Raw genomic sequence first — 8,205 nt, 5'->3', positions numbered from 1 at the left:
CAGGGACATTTTTAGTTCAAATAGATGTGTTTTGAAAATGACTGCACATCACTAATGAATTGATATTTTTCCTCCTGATATAAACCAACGTGTTATATAACAACATACACTCCTGCATGTTCACTTGTACACACTCACAAAGTACTTATTCTTCAATAAAGATATATATTCATTTAACTTAACTGTTTGACTACAACTAGGAGAGGAAAACGTCATTAAACAATCATGTTCTTTTTTAAAATTCTGTCAAAGTTTAATATATTTCAATTGCACTAAAGAACATTTATAAGCTGTAAGTAAGTGTACTTAGCCTTAAGCTTATACATTTTAAAGAAGAGATCAAGGCACAGTACATTTTTTATTCTGCATGGTAAATGTACAAAATATTCCTACTTCCCTTGAAAAAGAGTATCTTAATCTAAAAGACACTTTGATGAACAGTGAATATTAAAAATATTATATGATATTATATAAGTGGATTGAATAGAAGTGAACACAAACATGTATTCTTTAAATTTTCAAGTCTGAGAACATATCACAGCATGAAAATGTGTGGATTTATTTTTAAATTCAAAATTCTTCTGGTTGTTCTCCACATGGAGTCCTTAGAGGTAAAAAGGTAATCAGGTTACTACCAAAGGAAATGTGTCTGGAATGTTCTTGATGTCTCCCCTCCAGCTGAGTGAATGGATTACTGTGGTTTAGGCCTGGTGAATCAAAAAGGGAGCATTCGGTAATGAGACTTTTATTATCAAATAGTACTGATTGAGAAATTTTAGTTTCTTCTTCTTGTGAGATATTATTTTGTGATGGTATATTTTTCTCAGGGCTACTCATCAAAACATCATATGATGTAATTAAAGAATTTAGTTCCATTCTTTCCACAACATCTGACATTTCTTCTTTTTTTGTTAGTATTAATATCATCTGCTACTCCACTAACAAGAAGAGGAAAACTCATTCTTTCACTGAGTAAATAATCCATCTCAAAGTTACTTTATTTTCATCATGGTTCACTTCAATTAAATCTTGTAATCCAGGATGCTGAGCATCCTCTACTGTACTGTTCCTACTTTCAGGAATATTTGAAAACAAAGTCGTCTTCTTATCATCATGTTCATTTTTGATATTCTGATGATCAGGATTCTCTGGTGATATAGTTTGTCTTGTAAAGCCCACTGCATCCCTGTACTGAGACACAGCTTTGCTGATAGACTTAGTTGTTCAAAGTCTTTGAGAAGGATGTTCAGAAGAGATAGAAAGTCCTAAGAATGACGTAATGGGACTTTCAACTTTGAAAAATCCACCATCAGACATTATTTTATCAATTTCCTTTGGTATTACAGAGGCTGCTGCCTCAGCATGTTCTTCCTGTTTAATTTTCTCTTTCATTACATTTTTTATGGCAGCTAGGTGATTTCTAGCTGCAATTCTTCCACTACTGTCCTGTTTTGGTTTACTCACTATATCTGAGACAATTTCTTTCTGAAATACTTTTTTGCTTGTATAATTATTGTTTTGCCACCCAGATTTCTCAAGTTTGGTCAGATTATTGAATTTCTGATTTAAATCTTCTTTCTGAAAACTAATCACATCCCAAAATCCATCCAGATCTGTACAGGTAGTCTCCTTTTCACCTCGTTTATATTCACAATCATTCACTAGTCCTTAAAATTGTTTGAACTTTTCCTGCATAAGGAGTCTTGTTTGACCAACTGCTGTGCGAATAAGATCTTTAGCATCATCTCGAATGTCCAGTTCAATCCTCTTGTCCCACTCAAGGCAGTGTGAAGTTAATTTTGCAGTTTCTGAGTGGTAGATATTTCTGAAATATGGCATATCATGTTGTGCCTGAGATATCTCTCCTTCATTTTTTTCAAGTGATGAGATCTCTTTTATTGGAAGGCCACTTGAACTTTTAGTAGTAGCTTCATTATGATTTAAGACACATTCTTCATTCCAAACTGTTAGAGAACTCAAAGGACATCGTAATTTATTTGAATCTTGCTGTACTGTCTTGGTAGCATAAATTTTATATTTTAGTGCCAAAATTTCTTTTGCTGCGTCTTGAATCTTATCATCTTCTGTTTTCAGAGGGTCCAGTTGTAATTGGGTGTCGAGAAAGCATTGACAATTCTGGGAGTCAGGGGTGTTACTTGATAGGTCTTCAGACCATCCAGTGGCTGAAACATAAAATTTTTATGTGCAAAGGAATTCTTCCCTTTCATTTTTGCAGTATTTGCCTTAGGTAAGTTTTCCATTTTTGATAAGACTCCATGTGGATCTATTCCATTTGTCATACTACTTTGTGAATCCAAAGTATTTTCTTCACTATCAACTTCACAAGAACTACCCTTGTCAGGTTTTGTTTCTATCATTTTAGTGGGTCCTCCTTTATTTGGTGCCTTTCTTTCTGGTTCATTATCATTAGTAGTTCTTGAGACTGGCTTTCTTGCTGTGATAGATGAGACTGTTCCAGCAATCTGCTTTGCTACTTGAGTAGCTGATAGAATCATTCTCACTGACATGGGCACTACATGCTGTACAACTCTTTTCTCTTTGTCCAACACTTTCTTTCAGAAGTTTGTCTTTGACCAGATCGTATTGCTCAAACATGACTCCCATTATCAGTCTCAGTCTGCTCTATCTGGTCTTTGGCCTTCAACTTTGTAATCCATACAGAAGGTGAAATAGCCTCTTTTGGCTCAGCTTTCATAGCATTCTGGTTTAATGAAAGAAAATAAGGCATATCAAGTCTATAAAGACCCACTTTAAATATTCCTCATTTAGCTTTCTCTTTCTGCTCTTTCAATTTTTGCAGTTGCTTTTCTTGTTTGTATTTTTGGAGCATTTATTTTCGTTGGTCACCTAGAACAGTTTTCATTGACCCTTTACTTACTTGGCTTAGCCTTTTCTGCAACAGGCTCTTGAGATGTCTCCTCTAATTCAACAAGAATTCTACCTTCCAGGGTTGGAACGTTGACATCTTTTAAGCCAAAGTGTCTATTTCGTTCATATTCCTTCTGTCTGTTTTCTTTCTGAGACAGTGAGTTCCTATGAGCAATTTTACTTCTAATCATGTCAGTACTTAAATCCTTTCTATGTCGACTGATAAAATGTGATGAAGACATCCTGAGGCATCTTCTAGCATGAAACCTGAACCAAACAAAAAATAAAAGAATCTTCGGCCTGGACGACGACCGCTGCCTCTGAGGCAGGAACGCCTCCAAACTGAGCCTTCACAAAATTCAAATTCAATCATTTTCAATAAACACTTGCTTGGTGTTGCTGCTTTGATAACTCTCCATGAATTATCCCCAAATATAAGATGACAATATTCAAACGTTGAACTTGTACAATACTAGTTCTGACTCATATATAATTTTACTAGGTTTTAAAAAATATTCCAACACCATATCATGACATTATAATTATTTGCTTACATCTCTGACTACGTCTAAAATTGTGAGCTTCTCAGTGACAAAGAAAATGCCCTATTTATTGCTGTGTTTATCATAACTAAGGAAAACAGCAGGCAATCAAGATATTTATAGAATAAATGTATAAATTAATGAATGAATGGATAAATGAATAAATAAAATAATATGATAGACTTTAGCTCATAAATTAGTTTCAGGTGTTCAATTCTCTGAAAAGGTTTTCAAGCTACACATTGCCTTGAACGTAGGTACACATACTTACATTCATATATACGTATGTGTTTGTATACACACGCACACACACATCTGCCCAAGATCTGAATTTTTACAATATGCCAGCCATTGGGTTCAGTGCTTTATGTACAAGTTTACTGAACCTCACTGTACATATTAGAGAAGTGATCCAGAAAGATCAGAAATTTACTCCAAGTCACTACCTCAAAAGTGACTTGCAAACTATGGTTGCATGATTTCCAAGCCTATGATATTTTTTTAATTACAGAATAATTTGTAAGTTAAATATTCTCCACTAATATTATACACTAATAAAACAACTCTTCCCAAACTCCATCAAAAATAATTGTATTAATATTTGATAATACAGGAGACCAAATAAACAAGGATAGATTAAAATACAAGTATCATAAAAGTGATCCCTAAAAATAAGGTGGAAAATATGCTAACTTCCAAGGAACTGTGAAAGTCTAAAAATTAAATAAATATAAGTAAATGTGCTTCCAGTTTATAATATTCTTATTATACACCTTGAAAACTTGAACTGATAAATCCTCTTCATAAAGACAATAGAGAGATTTTAAAGAGAATTGAGGCAGCAGAGATGTCATTTATTTTTATGAGGAAAATACAGAAGCAATAGTAATGTAATAGCTACTGAAGAGAAGGAAAATATTCAATAGCTATATGTTTTGTTTTTAAGTGACATCTGAAATTTTAATTTTGGATAAAGTATGAATTGAATTGTATCGTTGTGTTGTATTATTAACTATTAGTTGAGTACCTAATAGGTACCGAGATTTCTACTATGTAACAATATGTAACAGTAAAATAAAAACAAATATCCTTGTCCTAACAGATTTTAGACTTTATCATTAAAGACTGTCATTAAATAAATGACTACACTAATTTTTGATGAATAGTCTACTAGGAAATATACATGGTGCTATAGGAAATAAAAGTGGAGAAATAGAGTCTAGGGGTCAGAAAAACTCTCTCAGCAAAGCAAGCATTTAAACTGAATCTTATAGGACCTTACCATCCATCATTCCCATGTTATTAGATACCACCCTAAAACAACAAGACATATTTATATAAGTTTGACCTGTTTTTCCATCAACACCTAGCATAAATCACTAATGATAGCTTCTGACATCTGTGCAGTGCCAGTTTAGTTATCTTCTAAGTAGGGAAGCATGTACAAGGCAAAAATCACAAAGTAGAGAATTCCAGAATGTGCCTGTCTTCCTCCTTCTCTTCTCTCTGCCTGTTTGTGCTTCCCTGACTGACGTCCAAAGGCCTCTCCTTCTTCCCAGCAAAGAAGCATTGTTTGCTCTAAGCTGTAAAATCTCTCTGCTCTTAAAGAAGATTCAGTGAATTTGACCACTTTTTCTGTGCCCATATATAAAGCAAAAGGGAGAAACTTTCCCCCTGCCCCATCCTTATCATATTCATGAATATTACCTATCTGTTTACTTATCTATTAATTATCTATCATCTTTCTATCTATCTATCTAGAGATAAAGGTGACAGAGGGACTCAGTGTCATAAGAGGATGGCAAGGAGTCAAGCCAATAGTACATGCATCGCTGACAAATGGGGACTTGACTCTCACCTCCAGCTACACAGATGTGCGGGTATGTCTAGTCTTTTTGTCCATGCTATTTTTAAAAAATTTATTGAGGTATGATTGACATACACAGAGCAGTACATATTTAATGTACACAGTGTGATGAGTTTAGAGATAGTGTATACCTGTTAAACCATCACCACAGTCTATGCTATAAATACATCCATTACCTTTAAAGTTTCATCTTGCACTCTGTATTCAATGCAATCATCTTGTATTCCGGATTTCAAGATCAAGATCAAGTAACATTATTTTTATTGTCTACTATATTGCTTACCAAAGCAGAGCAGCATTATATATAAATATGGCTTAAAGAAATGTGAATGGTTGTATTTTTTGATTCATTTTAATTCTCAGAGAACAGCCTCCTAAATATTCCATCTCAACTTATAAAAACATTTTAAAAATCATTCATGCCAATTAAAAATTTAGTCCTTTTTAAAAATGAAATGGCAATGTTGGTGGAACCAATACTACCTATGACATCAATGTGCTAAATGCATGCTACGAAGATAAGCAAGAAGGTTATTCTAGGCAGGGAGGTAAGATCTTATTCCAGTCCCACATACGACAAAATTCAACCTACTTCAAACATATAGGTTTTTCCTCATTTGCAGATACTGATTCTCTTTAGGAAAACTGTGTTCATTTTGGTATGAGCATCAGCATTCATCACTAATCCACACATCCTGAGGCTGAATATAAGTTATGGATTCCATTATTATAACAGCTCTTTTGTGACAATCCTTGCCATCGCTATTATTTCTTTATATCCTTGGCTCCCTGACAGTTTGGTTGGTATGTTATCAGCAATTGAAAATTTTCTTCACAACCACTTCATACGTTGATAGGGATTTCTAAAGATAGCTCTATTGATCCATCATGTGAGCAAAACCCTTAGGAAGTAGAGGAACTGTAATTTCTACAGTGCTGTATTTATTTGAAATACAGACAGAGAATGTAGACTTTTGTTGTTCTTAAAAATTTCCTCCATCTTAACACAGTGATTTAAATCTTAGTTAATGGCATAAATGTTCTTATCCTCAAAATAATTCATGGAAAAAATCCTATGTAAGTACAGCCTTTGAAGGAATACATGTTATAAGAAGTAATATATTATTTATTATTATTGTAATTCTACTAAACAGACACAAAGGTAATTATATTGGAGAAGATAAGAAAATGAAAAAATATGAAAAAAAAGAGAAAAACCAAATTAAGATAATTTGACAATGCTGCCAAACTAGCTTTGGATTCACTTATTAATTTAAGTTGTTAATCTATGTCACAATCTCATGATCACCAGTGGATGGATTCCTATAACTTACTGACAGATAAAACTGCTTTCAGTCTTTCTCACTTTCGTTCTTCTTTTTTGTTTTTATTTCAGTATATTACAGCAGTAAAAATGTTTAAGTTACATATATTGCCTTTGCCCCACCTGAGTCAGAGATTAAGCATGTCCGTCCCCTAGATGGTGCACACCACACCCATTAGGTGTGTATGTACCAACCCCCTCCTCCCTACTCCCATCTGCCCAACACCCGATGAACGTTATTACTATATGTGAACTTAAGTGTTGATCAGTGCATACCAATTTGATGGTGAGTACATGTGGTGCTTGTTTTTCCATTCTTGGGATACTTCACTTAGTAGAATGGGCTCCAGCTCTGTCCAGGATAATACAAGAGGTACTATATCACCATTGTTTTTTGCGGCTGAGTAGAACTCCATGGTATACATATACCACATTTTATTACTCCACTCATGTATTGATGGGCACTTGGATTGTTTCCACATCTTTGCAATTGTGAATTGTGCTGCTATAAACATTCTAGTACAGATGTCTTTTTTATAGAATGCCTTTTTCCCCTTTAGGTAGATGCCCAGTAATGGGATTTCTGGATCAAATGGTAGTTCTACTTGTAGCTCTTTGAGGTATCTCCATATTGCTTTCCACAGAGGTTGCACTAGTTTACAGTCCCACCAGCATTGTATGAGTGTTCCTATCTCTCCGCACTCATGCCAACATTTATTGTTTTAGGACTTTTTGATAAAGGCCATTCTCACTGGAGATAAGTGATATCTCATTGTGGTTTTGATTTGCATTTCCCTAATGATTAGAGATGTTGAACATTTTGTCATATATTTGTTGGCCATTAGTCTATCTTCTTTTGAAAAGTTTCTGTTCATGTTCCTTTCCTACTTTTTGATAGAGTTGTTTGATTTGTTCTTGCTGATTTTCCTGAGTGCTATATAGATTGTATCTATCAGCCCTTTATCGGATGTATAGCATGCAAATATTTTCTCCCATTTTGTAGCTTGTCTGTTTGCTCTCGTGATAGTTTCCTTGACTGTGCAGAAGCTTTTTAATTTGATCAGGTCCCATTTATTTATTTTATTGTTCTGTGATTGCCTTTGGGGTCTTCCTCATAAATTCTTTGTCTAGGCCAATGTCTATAAGAGTTTTTTGAACGTTTTGTTCTAGAATTCTTACAGTTTCATGCCTTAAATTTAAGTCTGTTATCCACTGTGAGTTGATTTTTGTGAGAGGTGAGAGGTGAGAGGTTCGGATCCTGTGTCAGTCTTCTACATGTGGCTATACAATTTTCCCAGCACCATTTATTGAATAAAGATTCTTTTCCCCAGTCCCTGCTTTAGAGGATGCCGGGGAAGAAAAACCACCAGCCAGAGTGTCTCTGCAAGAAAGGTAGATTTTAGATGAAAATGAAAAAAACAAACAGGCAGAGAAACAGCAGATTCATTATCAGGTTAGGGCCCATTTCCTTGTACATAGATGGCACCTTCTCACTGTGTCCTTATATGGTGGAAGGGGCAAACAAATTTCCCTGGGATTATTTTATAATGGCACTCATTTCATTCATGAGGGCAGAATGGTCA

At 34.5% G+C, this 8,205-nt stretch overlaps 1 pseudogene; it reads right to left on the bottom strand.

The window, feature by feature from the left end:
- Window positions 1–570: 570 nt before the first annotated feature.
- LOC123642567 lies at window positions 571–3,131 on the bottom strand (annotated as a pseudogene).
- Between the last annotated feature and the right edge of the window lie 5,074 nt (window positions 3,132–8,205).

The sequence above is a fragment of the Lemur catta genome, chromosome 1 (assembly GCF_020740605.2).
Source record: "Lemur catta isolate mLemCat1 chromosome 1, mLemCat1.pri, whole genome shotgun sequence".
Lineage (NCBI taxonomy): Eukaryota > Metazoa > Chordata > Mammalia > Primates > Lemuridae > Lemur > Lemur catta.
The sequence above is the reverse complement of the archived record's forward strand: the minus strand, read 5'-3'. Positions and strand labels throughout refer to the sequence as shown.